Raw genomic sequence first — 17,111 nt, 5'->3', positions numbered from 1 at the left:
TTCTTAATATGATTCAGTAAATGCCTTAAAATAGAAGTACATTAAACTTCCAGGCAATCAGAACAGAGCTATTGGATTGTCACAATGTGGAAAAAAAGGTGATATCTGAAGCTGATAAAGATACCTATAGGAACTATGAAGCATCAAATATTTTCGAGTTGTTTGACAGTTTCTATGAGGGTACACATTGAGTCGAACATGTTGTCATCCTCATTGAATACTTTTTGTGTGTTTCAAAATATATCTAATGATAGATTTCTTTTTTCTTTAATAAATTTTTAAATTAATTGATCCCAAGACACTGACTTCACATGAAACTTAAGAATCCTGACATTTTACACACATATGCCACAGCCTACTAAATATCTCATAGAAATGCACACTTCACTTTTAAACTAATCAAGCATGACTTTCTCATTTCTCAAGACATGGTGGCATATAAAATCCCTAAAGGTTTAGCCATTAAGCTTTTGAGATATAAGTCTCAAGTAGTTGGTGGGAATGGCACATTAGCTACAGTAGAATAAATCTCATTTGAATCTTATTAATGGGAATGTGTGATTATCATTTTAATCATGAAATTCTCATATAGCTATTTTTAATTCTTTCATTGTCTTGTTTCACATGAGCCACATTTCACATCTTTATATTTACATATGTAATTAAGGACTTAAATGATATATATTCTATATACATCTTATTGTTTACATAGATCACATTCTTATCTTTGTTCATTTATATCAAAATAATCAATAATTTCTCTATCTTTCTAATGTGGAAAAGATTTCTAAAAAGTTTTATGAGTATTTCTATATTGTTTAAACAACACAAGGATTCACCAACATACCCAGCATAACAATAATTAGACAAGTTTTACAAAGGTCAATGTTATTTGTTCTCCCGCCTCTAAATTTTAAGCACTCAAACTTTATATGTACACAAGAAACATATTGACTAAGTTTGATGCTGTGTATGAAATATAATTTTCATAATTTTAAGAGTATTTAAGATCTTCAAACATAGTTCTCCCTATTAGTGGACCAACATTTATTGTTCAAAAATACTTGGATTGTTACAAAGACATAAAGAATTAATTCAATATGAGATTGAATAACTATTTTGCAGGACACAGCCTTCTGACAGTCTCTGAAATCCTTGTGTGGTTATAGGGGCTGATTAGGGTCAGGGCTGGGGAGGTGATTCCCAGACTTCCCAGATGACAGCACCTATGTAACCAGCCACTTATTCCATCTAATAACCATGATATATTCCTTAGCCACTGTCATGCTTGGATTTCTTTCCTATGTTTCAACACATTTTACTTCTTCACATCTTCACATCTTCATTAACATATGAAGAAAGAGATTTGTACAACTTCAAAATTTTAGTCATGATGGTCACTGCAGAGGGACTTGCCCATGGTAGCTTTGTGTTTCTGAATTTCATTATTTATAAAGACCAGACTGGTTATCAATAAAACTTGCATAGTGTAAAGACTCTTTGATTGTGTTAGGGTCTTCACTAGAGAAGGATATTTAAAAAAAAAAAAAAATCTCACATAAAGTCTATGGAACCAAGACCTAGAACCTGAAAACCTCGTTTTTTTCTCTGTGTCTGTTTCTTTCTCTGCCTCTTTCACACTTAGCATGATATTCTCCAACTCCATCCATTTACCTGCAAATGCCATAATTTTATTTTTCTTTAAGGCTGAGTAATATTCATTGTGTTCATGTACCAAAAGAGAACTCATACATTTTAATATTTCACAGTGCATTCTTATTAAAGTGATGGCAGTTTTTTTTTTTTTTAATGCATTCAACTCTGCTAGCCATAATCCTCTTCCTACTGCAGCTGATCTGTCTAGATAAATTGTAGTTTGTAAGTACAGAAGCCTTAGAATATCAGGTTTCCCAACCACACAGGAAGTACTTGACCCAGGCTGCTAACCTCATGGCAGAAAGCGGCTCAGAGAACCAAAGAAAAAGCAGATTATCTGGCAAACTTTTTAGTTAGAGCTTCTTCCTCTCAGTAATGGGGTGCATTGAATGATGTTTCGCCCCAGCTCTCTCAGTCAGGTCAGTTGCTTCTGCCAAGAGATAAAGACAATGGATGGAGTGCAGAGAAGAGGAAGCTGTGTGCCTTGAACACTGTCCACTCCTGGCTTTTTACATGAAATTGCTTCATATAACATGAGGACAAGGAAGTAAGGGGTTTTCCTTTTTTTTTAACCTGAACTTGTCCCCTATAAAAATGTACTTGCTATGAGTCAACAGGTAGAATTGTGTCACACTTGAGGCCTTACCAATATAAAAAGTTATTTAAATTCGATGGTAATAACTTTTATAATTTTATATAATTATAAAATTTCTCATTTTTTAAAAGAATGAGCATGTTAAATAGCATATAAATGGTGCCCCTACTTTATCATGTCCATATATAGGTGAAGTTATCTATATATATATCTACATATATACAATCTACACATACACACACACACAAGATATTAATTTTCCATTGCTTGTACAGCATTATCATAATCTTGGTGGCTTAAAACAACACAAGTGTGTTATCTTCTATATCTGTGAGCTAGAAGTCCAACATCAAGTCACAGACTAAAATCTGGGTGTTGGTGATACTGTGTTCCCTTTTGGAAGCTCTAGGGAAAAACCCATTTCTTGCCTTTTTCCAGCTTGAGGGGACTACTGCACTATTTGGCTTGTGCCTACTCCCTCCATCTCTAGAGCTGGAAATGAGCTGATTCCTTCTCACATCACACCACTCTTTCCACTGTTTCTGTCTTCATTTCCCATTTTTAAGGACTCTCAGCAGTACAGATGGCTTCACTGGGCAATCCAGGATGATCTACCTGTTTTAAGGTCAGATGATCAGTAGCCTTAATTCCACCCACATGGTAAATTCTCCTTTGCCATGCATTTTATTCATGGGTTCAGAGAGTAAGTCATGGAAATCTTTGTGGGAGACATTCTGACACGCACACACACACACAAATAATTCTAAAGATATACAACATACCATTGACAATAGGTGACTGAATTATGCTGATTTTGTTTTCTTCTTTATATCTCTGTAATCCAGATTTCAAAATAATGAGTGCAATTAGAAAAAAGTTAACAAATGTTACTTTTAACACAAGCCTCTAAATTATGTTTGTTGCTCATTTACTGGATATTAGTGAGACAAACATCATCCATCAAAGTTTATAACTTGGGCATTTAGAAAGTAATTTATTTTAAAAGTTGATGGTGCACTGAGTGAATATCACATGCTCAGAAGCTTAGGAATGAGGCCAACCAGGAGAGAAGATCTGGCCTCCTCAGCCATTGATTTCTGCACAATCAATTGACTTGGATCATGCAGTTAATCCAATTCAGTAGTTAAGAAAATTGAAAAGACCAGCTGTGTGGATTTTGGGTCCAGTATTTTTTTTTTTTTTTTTTACAAGAGACACTGAAAGCAATGTTATTTTTTTAGTCTATCTGGAGACTCAGAAAGGTGAACAACAAAAAAGCAAAAAATGTCTTCTACCTCTGCTGCAAAATAATATATTCCAGGGACAATAATAAAATATATATCACTAATTCTCATAGGATCACCATAAAAGCCAAAAACATACCAACCAAAATTTCTATGAATGAGTAGCTGAAGGAAAATGATTTAAATCAAAATAGAGCAAGCTGAATTTGTTGAAGCATTTAAAAATAACGTTTCATATCTGAAGTGAATTAATTCCATTTGCCCTTAAATAAGAACAAATATAAACAAGTCACACATTGAGTGCCAGTTAAGTGCTCTGGTAATGAATTAGGTCTGTTTGTCGCTCCTAATTATGATTTGATGAATAACTACATTCAAACACAATGCAAAAAGGAAAAAGAAATTGAACAATCACTTGTTCTGTCATTCTTGTAAAACAGAAAATGGCTCAATTAGATGCTGCACTACTGAATGCATACTAACTACTGTCGGAATTATAACTAGTTTCCTCTTTGTGAAATTAATCCTTTTTTAAACCATAAAATGAGACCTTTATTTCTCTTTACATTCTTATTAATTGCACAGTACTTCACAGGCTCTTGTTGAATTGAAGAAGGAAAATTAGTCAAGAAAAGGTCACTTTCTTTCCTTACCAGTTGCATGCTAATTAGTCAGGAACACAAAGAGCAGCTTGTGAGGTGATAGAAAATGTGAACTGTGGTAGGTAAGAAATGATAAAACATATATGGTGCAGGCAACATGGCAAGAGCATGAGGTCGCATTATCACAGCTGGAAAGCTTTAGCTCCCACTCGAAGTTTTAGTTCTCTTTTAGGATTTGCAGTAATTTATGGTTCTAAATCGCATTTTCACTGTCACAAAATATTTCCTATTTTATTGGATTCTTAATGATTATTTGATTTCCTAAACTGTTCATTCATCCACCTAACAATTTCCAAGTATGTGCACCCAGACCCTCTTGCTGGTGGGGAAGGCAGGTCACTTTGCTTTTCTGAGACTAATCTTTCCCCCTGGATTATTTTCACTCCAAGATCCTTAAGGACTTTACCAAAGGCATCTTATCATTATGATGACCATGTCATTATTCAAGTCATTGCACCTTGGAGTTATATTGTTCAATAGAGTGACTGCTAGTTATGTGTGGCTAAATTTAAATTTAAGTTACATAAAATTTGTTGAATCCCATTTGGAGATCTCAGTAGCCACACTGGTGAGTAGCTACAATATTGGATAGCCTGGGTGGAGTATGTTTTCATCATCACAGAAAGTCTGTTGGACAGCACCATGATGGGTGAAACTGGTGACTATTAATAATGCGAGGGTAACAGGTATTAACTGGAACTGTTGCTAGTAAATGAGAACCTACAATAACCTTATGTATCTTCAACTTCTCTCTCTGCTGGATCCTCCCTTCCTTTTTGAGGATACAAAAGCTATTTTTATATTAAAAAAAATAACAAGTGTAACAACTATCAGCAGTCATGTTCCTATAGTCATCCTATTTGTGACACTATTTAGCCAATTAAATAAACATAAAACAACCAAACTACTTTTTAAGCTGTTGGTTGATAAAGCAATTACTTGAATCAGTTTGTTTCTACTTTACCACTGGTTGCTGTATGGCACAGTTATCTACCAATAAACCACTAAAAGTTTTTGAGGTGCTTTGCATAGAAGTAAAAGCTTCATATTTATTATTATTATATTATCGAATTCTCATAATAATCTTTGAAGTAGAGGATTTAGGGCCAGTAATTGAATTCAATCGGGATGGAGAGTCCTACTTGAGACTGAAGCAAGGGGGGAATCAGAAGCATCTACCCAAGACAGAGATGAAAATTGAAGGATGGCAGGAAATATTAGGAACAGGAAGAACAGGACACTGAAGATAATTCCACAAGAGAAGAACCAGAAACTTAAACGAATAAATAAGGATGATATCAAGAGTCTGACAGAGGCCAAACCTGCATTGAAGGAGAGAAAGTAGGACAATTGCTATGAATTTCATACCTCTGCCTTGAATTAGTGGTTCAGAAGGTACAAAACATGTGGGTTGTCAGCTTAGTATAAAAGCATTACAAAGGGGCCGATAAACCCCATGATAAAAACACTGGAATGATTGTAAGTACTGTCAGGACATTTCAATTCCTTTATAGTAATACACCTTGAACTGAGCCCCAGTTTCCATCCAATTCTTGACATTGCCATTTGGACTTCATGATTCCCTCCTCTTCAGACTCTCTGACCTCTCTTTCACAACTACCATTATGCTTATAGATAGATATGATGCTGTAGTTTCCACTGATGAATCAAAGCAAGGTTTTTGAAATTCATTTTTCTCTTTCAAGGTAGTATCTGTGATGCACAGCAAGTAATAAGACAGTTAAAGCTTTCTTGAGAAGAAGAGTGTGATGTAAAGACAAATAAAGATGAAAATGTGAATGAAAATCAATACCATATAATTGCAGTTTCAGAATGTGTATTGCTTAAAAAAACTCCAAATACATATATGGGACTAAAAAGTGTTTAAACATTGAATTCTGAGCCAGGATTAAAATACAGGATAAAGGAAACAACTAGAGATTATTTCCTTTCTTTGAAGAAAACAGAAGTGTGATTTGGGAGTTTTAAAGAATGGGCTAATTATGTCCAAGTGCTTTATCATGAATCATTTGATATTGTAAAACATAAATGTTTATAATTAAAGGAACGGGTGCAATATCATTTCTATTACAAAACATCACAGCACTCTGAAGGTTTGTTTAAAATAAAAGGCAAGAAATTGAACTTACCTTAAGGGCATGGTTAAAGATAAAGGAGAATATAATAATTCTTTCTTTTCTTCATTATGCACCTAGGTCATTTCTTAGATTAACTTACCATATTCCAAAGACTTACATTAACTTCAACAAATATAGAACTGACATCTTGGTAATTTACCATGCATTAAACTTTTATTTATATTTGATGACATGATTCTTAGGTAATTTGGAAAAAGGCATGTGAGAGAGTAACCTAGATAATCTTGAAAAACAAGAGAAATGAGGGCAGACTTTTTTTTATTAGATAATTAAAAATGTAATAAGATTCCAATAATTGAGAAAATAATTTGATACTGGGCCATGTTCAGGTAGACAAATGGAGCAAAATCCAAATTTCAGAAATAGTCCCAAATAAAATAAGGTTAAATAGAGTATAAAGGTGGCATTGCAATCAGTGGATAAAAGATGAATTATCTAATTAATGGTGCTGGGATAATGAGGCAGCAACCAAGGGAAGTGGGAAGAATATTCAATATTCATATTTTACCTCTCAGTAGATTTCAGATATATACATACATATGAAAAATGAAACCATAACTTCAATAAAAAATAATAGGTGACTAATTTTGGAGGCAAAGAATTAGTTTATCAGCTTATTACCAAACAATTAAAGGAAAAGATTGATTTGTTTACATAATTAATTAACTATATACTCCAAAAACAGCATGAACAAAACTATATGCTACACTACAAAGAAGAAAATAATTTTTTATTACATATGACAAAAAACTATGGTTTCAAATTATAAAAAAGCTTTTTTTTGAATGGTCAATTTAAACATCTATGGGTTGAACTTCATATTTTGTCCTAATATTTCATACTATGTAGTGACAAGAATATCGCCTGCTTTTTCTCCAAAGATTTTCCCAACTGTGACTAGCTTATTCCATTGCTCTTAGTTCTTTTAGTCCAAGTCCTATTCCTTCTGATTGGATTCTTATATGCTAGTCTTTTCACTGACTCTTTTCTTTCTAAAATACTGTCCCTTGGCACCCAGAGTGACCTTTTAAAAGTCGAACTCATCATTCTCTGGTTTAGAAATCTTCCAAAGTTTTTCCCTGCATATGGAAAAATAAAATTTATACCCTTGCCTGCTGCCACAACTCTTCCTGGTGCAAGGTCTTTCTTTGCCAAGACTGTTGCTTCTTGGAATGCTTTGCCTTTAGGTCTGCCCAGGATGACCTAATCCTCATCATTCACAAACAATGATGTTTCCTCCACGTGAAATCTTAGTTGCTACCTGAGTTACAGTGTATATTTTTCCATAGTATTTTCTACTTCTTTTAATTACCTAATTTCTTTACCTGCCTTCCGGCCCCACAAACAATGCTACCTCCTTGAGAGTAGGGTTCAGTTATTCTTAACTTCTTTTTATTGTTTTTTTTTCCCTAGAAAAATGTCTGACATGTAGAAATTGATGCTTGGCTAAATAGTCTGTAGAACATCTATGCAGAGATGCAGAAAGTTTACATATATAATAATGAGTGAAGGAATATTGTTAAATCAAGAAAGCATGATTTTGTTTGGAAAGAAAAAAAAAATGTGTGTAAATGCATACCAGAAACTCTGAAATATTCACAGTGAGGAGGCATAATGCTGATCTTTTCATGTTAGAAATGCTAGTGATTCTTTCCTCCTTTTCAATGTAATTGAATTCTTCTTATGACTGGAAACCAAATAGTGTGTTCAAAACAGCTTTGCCGAAAAGAAAGTATTTGGGGGTAAGAAGTAGAAAATAGGGTTTTGATGTCATCCCATTTTGAATACTAGCTGTTTCATAGGTCAAAAGAACACTTTTGCCCTCGTAATAATAAAAGAAATAATATGACACAATATCTTACAGTGGAAATATAATCCAAAAGAAAGTGAAACTTCATAGATTTCTTTAAAAATTATAAAGTCCTAATCTATTTTCTTTGTGATTCCTAAATAAATTTGAAAATGAACTATTTTTCATGCAATTTCTTTTCATGAAAATTATGCAGAAAAAATTTAACAGCAGGTCTGAGACTGATCATGCTTAGAAAAACCTGCTTTCAACGTTGGCTCTTATCTAACATCTGGAAACAGCTTTCCTACCATTAATTGGGAAGAGTGACTCACTACACTTAAACTGTTCTGTTTGAACCTAATAAGTTCTGCCTGACATAAACGAATGGTTTGTACTAACCTGCTTATTTTCTGAATGCCTGAAATTTTGGTATGAGCTAGGCAGAAACTGATTATGTGAAGAACCCCCAGTAAACAACCTGGTCACTGAGCCTCTGATGAGCTTTCCTGGTTAGAAATATTTTGTACACATGGCCACTGTTTTTTTTCTGGCGAGTTGTGGGCAGTCTGTGCTACTCTTTGGGAGCCGATCCTTGGAAGCTTGTGCGTGGTTTCCCTGAACTTTGCCCATGTGCCCTTTCCCCTTGCTGATACTATTTTGTATCTTTTTGCTGTAATAAATCATAACCTGAGTGCTGTGAGTGCTGCTCTGTGCTGAGTCCTAGTAAATCATTGGACCTGTGGGTGGTCTAGGGAACTCTGACACAGAAGTTAACTTGTAGAGTAGGATCTTCAGCCCACTTTTCATGCATTTATTTGAGCTATGTTATGATTAACCTATAGAATATCTCCTATATAGCATAATGAATCTATAGCACACCTCTATTTATGCTACCTTTGTACTCAACTGAGTCTCACAGAGAGAATCCTCAAGTATAGTAAGTCTTCTGATTTGGCAGAGTTTTGGAATTGAAAAACCAGATTCTTCTTTTTCAGGGGGCAATTTAGGTGTTGGTGACAGTCCCTGAGACACTATATCCTTTTATTTTAGTAAGTGGAAGCTATATGTAGTGATAAGAAGAAGTAGCTAAAATTCATCTTATATAGTACAGAACTGGTTGAATTATAGCATATTATTCATAAATAAGAATATTCCCCCCATGTTTGAAAAAATGTTAACTAGGTCATAGTAAGGAGTGCCATTTTTGTCAAAAAGCTTTATGCTCCTTCTTTGAGATTTTCTTTTAGTAGAAAACAAGCTATTCTCTTTGATTATAGAATTAAACATAGAATAACATGGTATGAATCTCTGAAGACATTTATACTGTTCACCTGGTATCATTACAGAGTGTGGGCAAGCACAGATAATTAGCTCATGTTCTGCTCTGTCACTAACTAGCTGTGTGACTGTGGATGAGTTACTTAGCTTCTAAGTCTTGCTTTCCTCATTGGGAAAATGGGAATAACATTTTAATCTGTTCTCTATGACTGTTGATAAGGAGATAATAGGAAAAAATGTTTAGATGGCCATTAAATAATGTCTTTTTCCCCATATGGAATGTAAATCCAACTGAGATAGATATAATAAGACCTAAGGAAATAAAAATGGTCAGGTGCATTAACTGACAGTTCTTTGTAGGACATGACTTTGGACTTGCAGCCAGGTGTGTTTGACAGTACTTCACCCTTGAATCAGTCTTACTAACCCACTCACTGGCATAATGATGTGGCCACAGGTTTCCTATGTAGGGATACTCCATAGCACAGGGCAATCCAGAACACACCCATCTGCTTGGCAGGCTGACTCTTGGACACATCTGGATGCCCTTCAGCTCAACTTTTCCCAAACTCACATATTGGAGAAATTATTTCCTCTTTGGAGTGAGCTAGTAATGAAAAGAGGAACCCAAAGTAATGCTTTACTCTGATTCATGTCTCTCCAGAAGAGAGGAGGCTAGTATAAAACAGGCCCAGTGCCATGCATGAAGGGGGGGATTTTTGTTGAATGTTCACTTTTATTTTTACTATGCATGTTCCATGAAAGGACCCAGAGGTCAAGGCCATGTCTGATTTACCTCTTAACCTGAGGATACGGTAGCATCTGGCACTGATAGACGTTGTGGAATGATTATGTGAATAAACAGTATGTAGAACACTGCTATTCCATGCTTTTGTTTTGGTCTTTGGAGCAAATTTAGTAGTCAGGAAATACAAACATGATTGGGGAAGATACTTCGAATTCTCACTTTGTATAATCTGGTTGTTTGCTTCTGAGCAAATCATTTAATTTTTTTATGAAGCTATGATTCAAATACTATCCCTGTTATATATTTTACAGGAGTAAGACAAAACAGTAGATGTAAAAAAGTTTCTTGGAAAATATGTGAAAAGTATTGTGTAAATGTTAGAAAATTCATAGACCTACTTTTTGCTTAAAAAAAGGAAGGAAAGCTGCAACATGCTTACATTCTTCACATTCGTTTTTGACTGCTCAGAGCATATTCTCAAAAACCTAGTGTCAGCTGGGTATGGTGGTGCACATCTGTAACCCTAGTGGCTCCGGAGGCTGAGGCAGGAGGATAGCAGGTTCAAACCAGTCTCAGACACTTAGTGAGATTCTGTCTCTAAATAAAATACAGAAAAGGGCTGGAAGGTGTAGCTTAGGTTTAGTCCCTGGTACAAAAAACATAAAGAAAAATGAAAACAAGAAGAACAAAAAACCCACCTAGTGTCATGCATTTGTATCTTTGCTTATTCATCATTTCAACGAACAAAAGACTCAAATGACTCTATTTGGTACAAAGAGAAGTTAACTTTCCTTTTATTTTCCATTTTTAAAAAATGAGCATATGCTTTTTGAAAAATGGAACTACAATAAAACTTGTTTATGTAAAAGCAACACTCTCCAACGGACCACCCACTGACTAGACATGAAAACCCAAATTCCTTAACACTATATTTGTGTCTTCCACCATCTGGACCCAGTTTTTCTTTAAGAATTTTAGTCCTTATTTTTTTTTAACATGTCCCATGCTCTCCAAGAAATTTGGTTCTACTTTATGTTTTTCAAACACAATTTTTACCTCTACGTTTTCCTTCATTCTATTTCTTCTTCCCTGAATACCATTTTACTGTGTTGGTCTCTTATTATTTTGTTCTTCAGGGTTTACACTGAATTCTAGTCTTTCCCATGCTCTTCTGATATCCCTATCCAAAGTGTCTCTTCCTCTTCCCATAGAAAGTACACTTTGCTTTGTGAGTTTTCTTATCTTCAAGTTTTATTCTTGCCTGCATTTGTATTCATCTCAGTGCCTAGTCGTGTGCCTTGCTTCTAGTACTTATTTTCTAAATGTTTATTGGTTTGAAAAAAGCTACAATAAAATAAATGATCCAATGATGCCTCTCCCTCAGTGGTTTTACCCGAAAGCACACAACTATTCCCTCGGGATAGCATAATGTAGAAAGATGAAACAGCGAACATTAGCCTGATAGTTTTTAAACCTTTAAAAGCCAAGAAAATCTAATAATGAATGCATCAAAAATTTGTTTCTCTGTTTCATTATTTCTCTGTTCTTTGTACAACTGATTAACTTGTAATCACCATGCTAATGAGGTCCCTTGTGGGCTACTTCACATCTTTAATCTATGCCCATAAGGTGAACTGCAAATATAGTCCTTAATCACAATTAGAATCTAATGAAATACTTTAAATGCAGCCACCTATTATTGTCCTCGTTTCTGGGGGAAAAAAGTCTAAAAACATAAAAATGGGAAAAGAACATTATTATATTTATAAGCAAAAAACACTATTTCACTTAGTATATTTGTGTATATAAGATAGGTATAAAAAGACCTGCTTGAATAATATTATTGTCTCATCTTAGATGGTTTGAGAGAGTTAACATGAGAAACTATTATGGACCTCAATGTAGAGCAATCATCACAGTGAAATAATGGCTAGAAATATCCTAACAATGACCATTAGCAACATACTAGACCAAATCAAAGAAGATGAAATATGATGCCACAGATATATGCCATAATATACCTAAGGATGAAGAAGAGTATTCACAAATATTTTCTAAGTAGATAAGCTGTCTTGATAATATTTGTCTTTGTGTTTTCTACATGATACGCCAAAAGTAAGCATCACATTTAATATTTGTGGTTTAAAAAAAGTTAGTGTCTATGTGACTTGACTTAATAGTATATTTTCTTCAATATATTTTGCAAATAAAATAGGAAAGATAATAAAAATTAATTGAAGATGGGTTGGAAGCTAGGGTATTTTTTTACAAATATTTAAAATGTCCATGTAAATGAATTCCACCAGTATAATCACAAACACCAAATGTGGGATCATTGTTAGTTATTACAAACTGCTTAGTGTATAAATTCCTGGCTTTCAAAAAACACAATTCCTGTACCCCTATCTTGATATTAGGGATTTTCAAATAATAAAACAGCTAGATAAAATTTCTTCAAAACATCTTGTAGTTCCTAAGACAAAACTTGTAAATAGTATGTACTACCTATTTACTCATTTTTTAAATATAAACATAAAATGAAAGCCCTTCCCTAGTCAAAATTTCTGTTTAAACTTTTCTTCTCATTATTATATTAGACAGCCTAGACAAACATTGTCACAGACATCCCCATCTGAGTTGATTTAAGTTTACAATATGCATATCTAAAACAAATATCTTAATAAAATCATTATACAATAACAAAATTTCAAAGCCAATGAAATCTAAATAAAGAAACTTAATATGTGGGGTTGATGGTATTATTTTGTAGGAACTCAGTGCTTTGAGCAATATGAATTAGTGTGAGCATGATCAAATCCACATCTTGACCCCTGAGGTTCTGGTGATGACTGGATTTTGTCTCTGCTCTTCTCCCTGCGAACCACTCTTTTTTTTTTTTTTTTTTTTTTTTTTTACCCAGTCTCAAGTATTTTATTATAGCAACATGAACTAAGTCAATTACATTTTAAATTTCTTACATTTTCATGTTTTAGTCTTCATATTCTCCATTTCTTTATTCATTACCACCATAAGTTTAATTAAGACCTTGAAAATATTTATAGCAGCAGCTTTAAATTTTATCTTTTTATGTTAATCCTAATGTCTGAGATATGTAAAGGTTGATTACCGTGAACTTTCTTTTCTTATAAACATGGGTCATGCGTTCTTTTTTTTTTTTTTTTTTTCATCAGCCATTTCATCTTTTGTGAGGTTAGCAGAATATTGGTGTCTATCAGATTTTAATAGCCCAGAACGTTCACAGACTGTAGTAAACTGGGATCTGTGTTAGACTTTGGGGTCAAACAGCATGGGATGGAGTCTTTTTTTTTTTTTTTTCCTGTTATTTTTTCCCTTCCCCCACCCCTCCCACCCCTCTTTTACCTCTATACAGTGCTTCCTTCCTCCATACTTGCCCCCCTCCCTAACCCTAACTCTAACCCTAACACTAACCCTTCCCTCCCCCCATTATGTGTCATCATCCACTTATTAGTGATATCATTCGTCCTTTGACTTTTTGAGATTGGCTTCTCTCACTTAGCATAATATTCTCCAATTTCATCCATTTGCCTGCAAATGCCATGATTTTATCATTCCTTATGGCTGAGTAATATTCCATTGTATATATATACACCACAGTTTCTTTATCCACTCATCAATTGAAGGGCTTCTAGGTTGGTTCCACAGTCTGGCTATTGTGAATTGAGCAGCTATGAACATTGATGTGGCTGTATCTCTGTAGTATGCTGATTTTAAGTCCTTTGGGTATAGGCCAAGGAGTGGGATAGCTGGGTCAAATGGAGGGTCCATTCCAAGTTTTCTAAGGAATCTCCACACTGCTTTCCAGAGTGGCTGCACTAATTTGCAGCCCCACCAGCAATGTATGAGTGTACCTTTCTCCCCACATCCTCGCCAACACTTGTTGTTGCTCGTATTCTTGATAATCGCCATTCTAATTGGGGTGAGATGGAATCTTAGGGTGGTTTTGATTTGCATTTCTCTTATTACTAGAGATGTTGAACATTTTTCCATATGTTTGTTGATTGCTTGTAAATCTTCTTCTGTGAAGTGTCTATTCATTTCCTTGGCCCATTTGTCAACTGGATTATTTGAATTCTTGGAGTAGAGTTTTTGGGGTTCTTTATAGATTCTGGAGATTAGTGCTCTATCTGAAGTATGATTGGCAAAGATATTCTCCCACTCTGTAGGCTCTTTCTTCGCATTGCTGATAGTTTCCTTTGCTGAGAGAAAGCTTTTTAGTTTGAATCTATCTCAGTGGTTGATTCTAGCTTTTATTTCTTGTGCTATGGGAGTCCTGTTAAGGAAGTCTGATCCTAAGCCAACAAGTTGAAGGTTTGGACCTACTTTTTCTTCTATAATCTGCAGGGTCTCTGGTCTGATTCCGAGGTCCTTAATCCATTTTGAGTTTAGTTTTGTGCATGGTGAGAGATATGGGTTTAGTTTCATTCTGTTGCATATGGATTTCCAATTCTCCCAGCACCATTTGTTGAAGAGGCTATCTTTTCTCCCTTGCATATTTTTGGCACCTTTGTCTAGTATGAGAAAGTTGTATTTATTTGGGTTTGTGTCCATGTCCTCTATTCTGTACCATTGATCTACCTGTCTATTTTGGTACCAATACCATGCCGTTTTTGTTACTATTGCTTTGTAGTAGAGTTGAAGATCTGGTATTGCAATACCCCGTTTCACTCTTCCTGCTAAGGATTGCTTTAGCTATTCTGGGTTTCTTATTCTTCCAGATGAATTTCATAATTGCTTGCTCTATTTCTGTAAGGTACGTCATTGGGATTTTAATTGGAATTGCATTGAATTTGTATTGCACTTTAGGTAGTATGGCCATTTTGACAATATTAATTCTTCCTATCCAAGAACATGGAAGATCTTTCCATCTTCTAAGGTGTTCTTTAATTTCTTTCTTTAGTGTTGTATAGTTCTCATTGTAGAGGTCTTTCACCTCTTTTGTGAGATTGATTCCCAAGTATTTTATTTTTTTTCGAGGCTATTGTGCATGGGGTAGTTTTCCTAATTTCTCTTTCTGAAGATTCATCACTTATGTATAAAAATGCATTGGATTTATGAGCATTGATCTTGTAACCTGCTACTTTACTCTATTCCAACATCTGGAGATTAAACAATATGCTATTATATGATGAATGGATAACAGAAGATATTAGGAAGGAAATTAAAAAATTCTTAGAGGTAAATGAGAACAAAGAAACATCATATCAAATTCTGGGACACTATGAAAGCAGTACTTAGAGGGAAATTTATTTCATGGAGCGCATTTAATAAAAGAAGTAAAACTCAACAAATAAACGACCTAACACTACAGCTCAAAGCCCTAGTAAAAGAAGAACAGACCAGCACCAAAAGTAGTAGAAGACAGGAAATAGTTAAACTCAGAGCTGAAATCAACGAAACTGAAACAAAAGAAACAATACAAAAAATTGACAAAATAAATAGTTGGTTCTTCGAAAAAATAAACAAAATTGATAAACCTTAGCCACACTAACAAAGAGAAGACGAGAGAAAACCCAAATCACTAAAATTCGGAATGAAGAAGGAAATATCACAACAGACACGAGTGAAATACAAAACATAATTAGAAGCTATTTTGAAAATCTATAATCCAACAAAATAGAAAATTTCAAAGATGTCAACAGGTTTCTAGAGACATATGAATTGCCTAAACTGAACGAGGAGGACATACACAATTTAAATAGACCAATTTCAAGTACTGAAATTGAAGAAGTCATCAAAAGCCTACCAAGAAAGGAAAGTCCGGACCAGATGGGTTCTCAGCGAGTTCTACAAAACCTTTAAAGAAGAGCTCATTCCAATACTTCTCAACGTATTCCATAAAATAGAAGAGGAGGGAACCCTCCCAAACTCATTCTATGAAGCCAATATCACACTGATACCTAAACCAGACAGAGACTCATCAAGGAAAGAAAATTATAGACCAATATCCTTAATGAACATTGACGCAAAAATTCCCAACAAAATTTTAGCAAATCGCATACAAAAACATATTAAAAGATAGTGCACCACGATCAAGTGGGTTTCATCCCAGGGATGCAAGGTTGGTTCAACATCAGGAAATCAATAAATGTAATTCACCATATCAATAGACTTAAAGTCAAGAATCACATGATTATTTCAATAGATGCAGAAAAAGCATTTGATAAAATACAGCACCCCTTCATGCTCAAAACACTAGAAAAAATAGGGATAGTGGGAACATTCCTTAACATTGTAAAGGCCATTTATGCTAAGCCCATGGCTAATATCATTCTAAATGGTGAAAAACTGAAAGCATTCCCCCTAAAAACTGGAACAAGGCAGGGATGCCCTCTTTCACCACTTCTATTTAACATTGTTCTTGAGACTCTGGCCAGAGCAATTAGACAAACCAAAGAAATTAAAGGGATACGAATTGGAAAAGAAGAACTCAAACTATCCCTGTTCACTGATGACATGATTATATATTTAGAGGAACCTGGAAATTCCATCAGAAAACTCTTAGAACTCATAAGTGAACCACTCTTAAAACTTTACTTTCAAGAGCATGTATGAACATCTCTTGGCCTTAAGCTGATGCGCAATTCATTCTTAATCTATTAATTATACTCAATTTAGTCTTTCATAATCCTTGACAATAAATTTTTAATTAATAACAAGGAAATGTTATTTGAAAATATTCAAAAAAACATAGGCACTGAAATCCCTGCTTCACAGGATGATCCAGACATGTTTTTATTTTCAGTATAATTGAAGAGGAATGGAAAATTATAATACAAAATTTAATTTAAAGGTTCTCATATGGAATGCTCAAACTTGGGGAACTTGTTGAACCCAGTCCCTGCAATAACCGTTTGCTTTCAATTTCTATCAATTTATCTATTCTGGATATTTCATATAAGTGAATCACACAATGTGTGACCTTCTCTGTTGGCTTC

This window comes from Sciurus vulgaris (assembly GCF_902686455.1).
Source record: "Sciurus vulgaris genome assembly, chromosome: 3".
NCBI lineage: Eukaryota > Metazoa > Chordata > Mammalia > Rodentia > Sciuridae > Sciurus > Sciurus vulgaris.
This window is presented reverse-complemented; position numbering follows the sequence as displayed.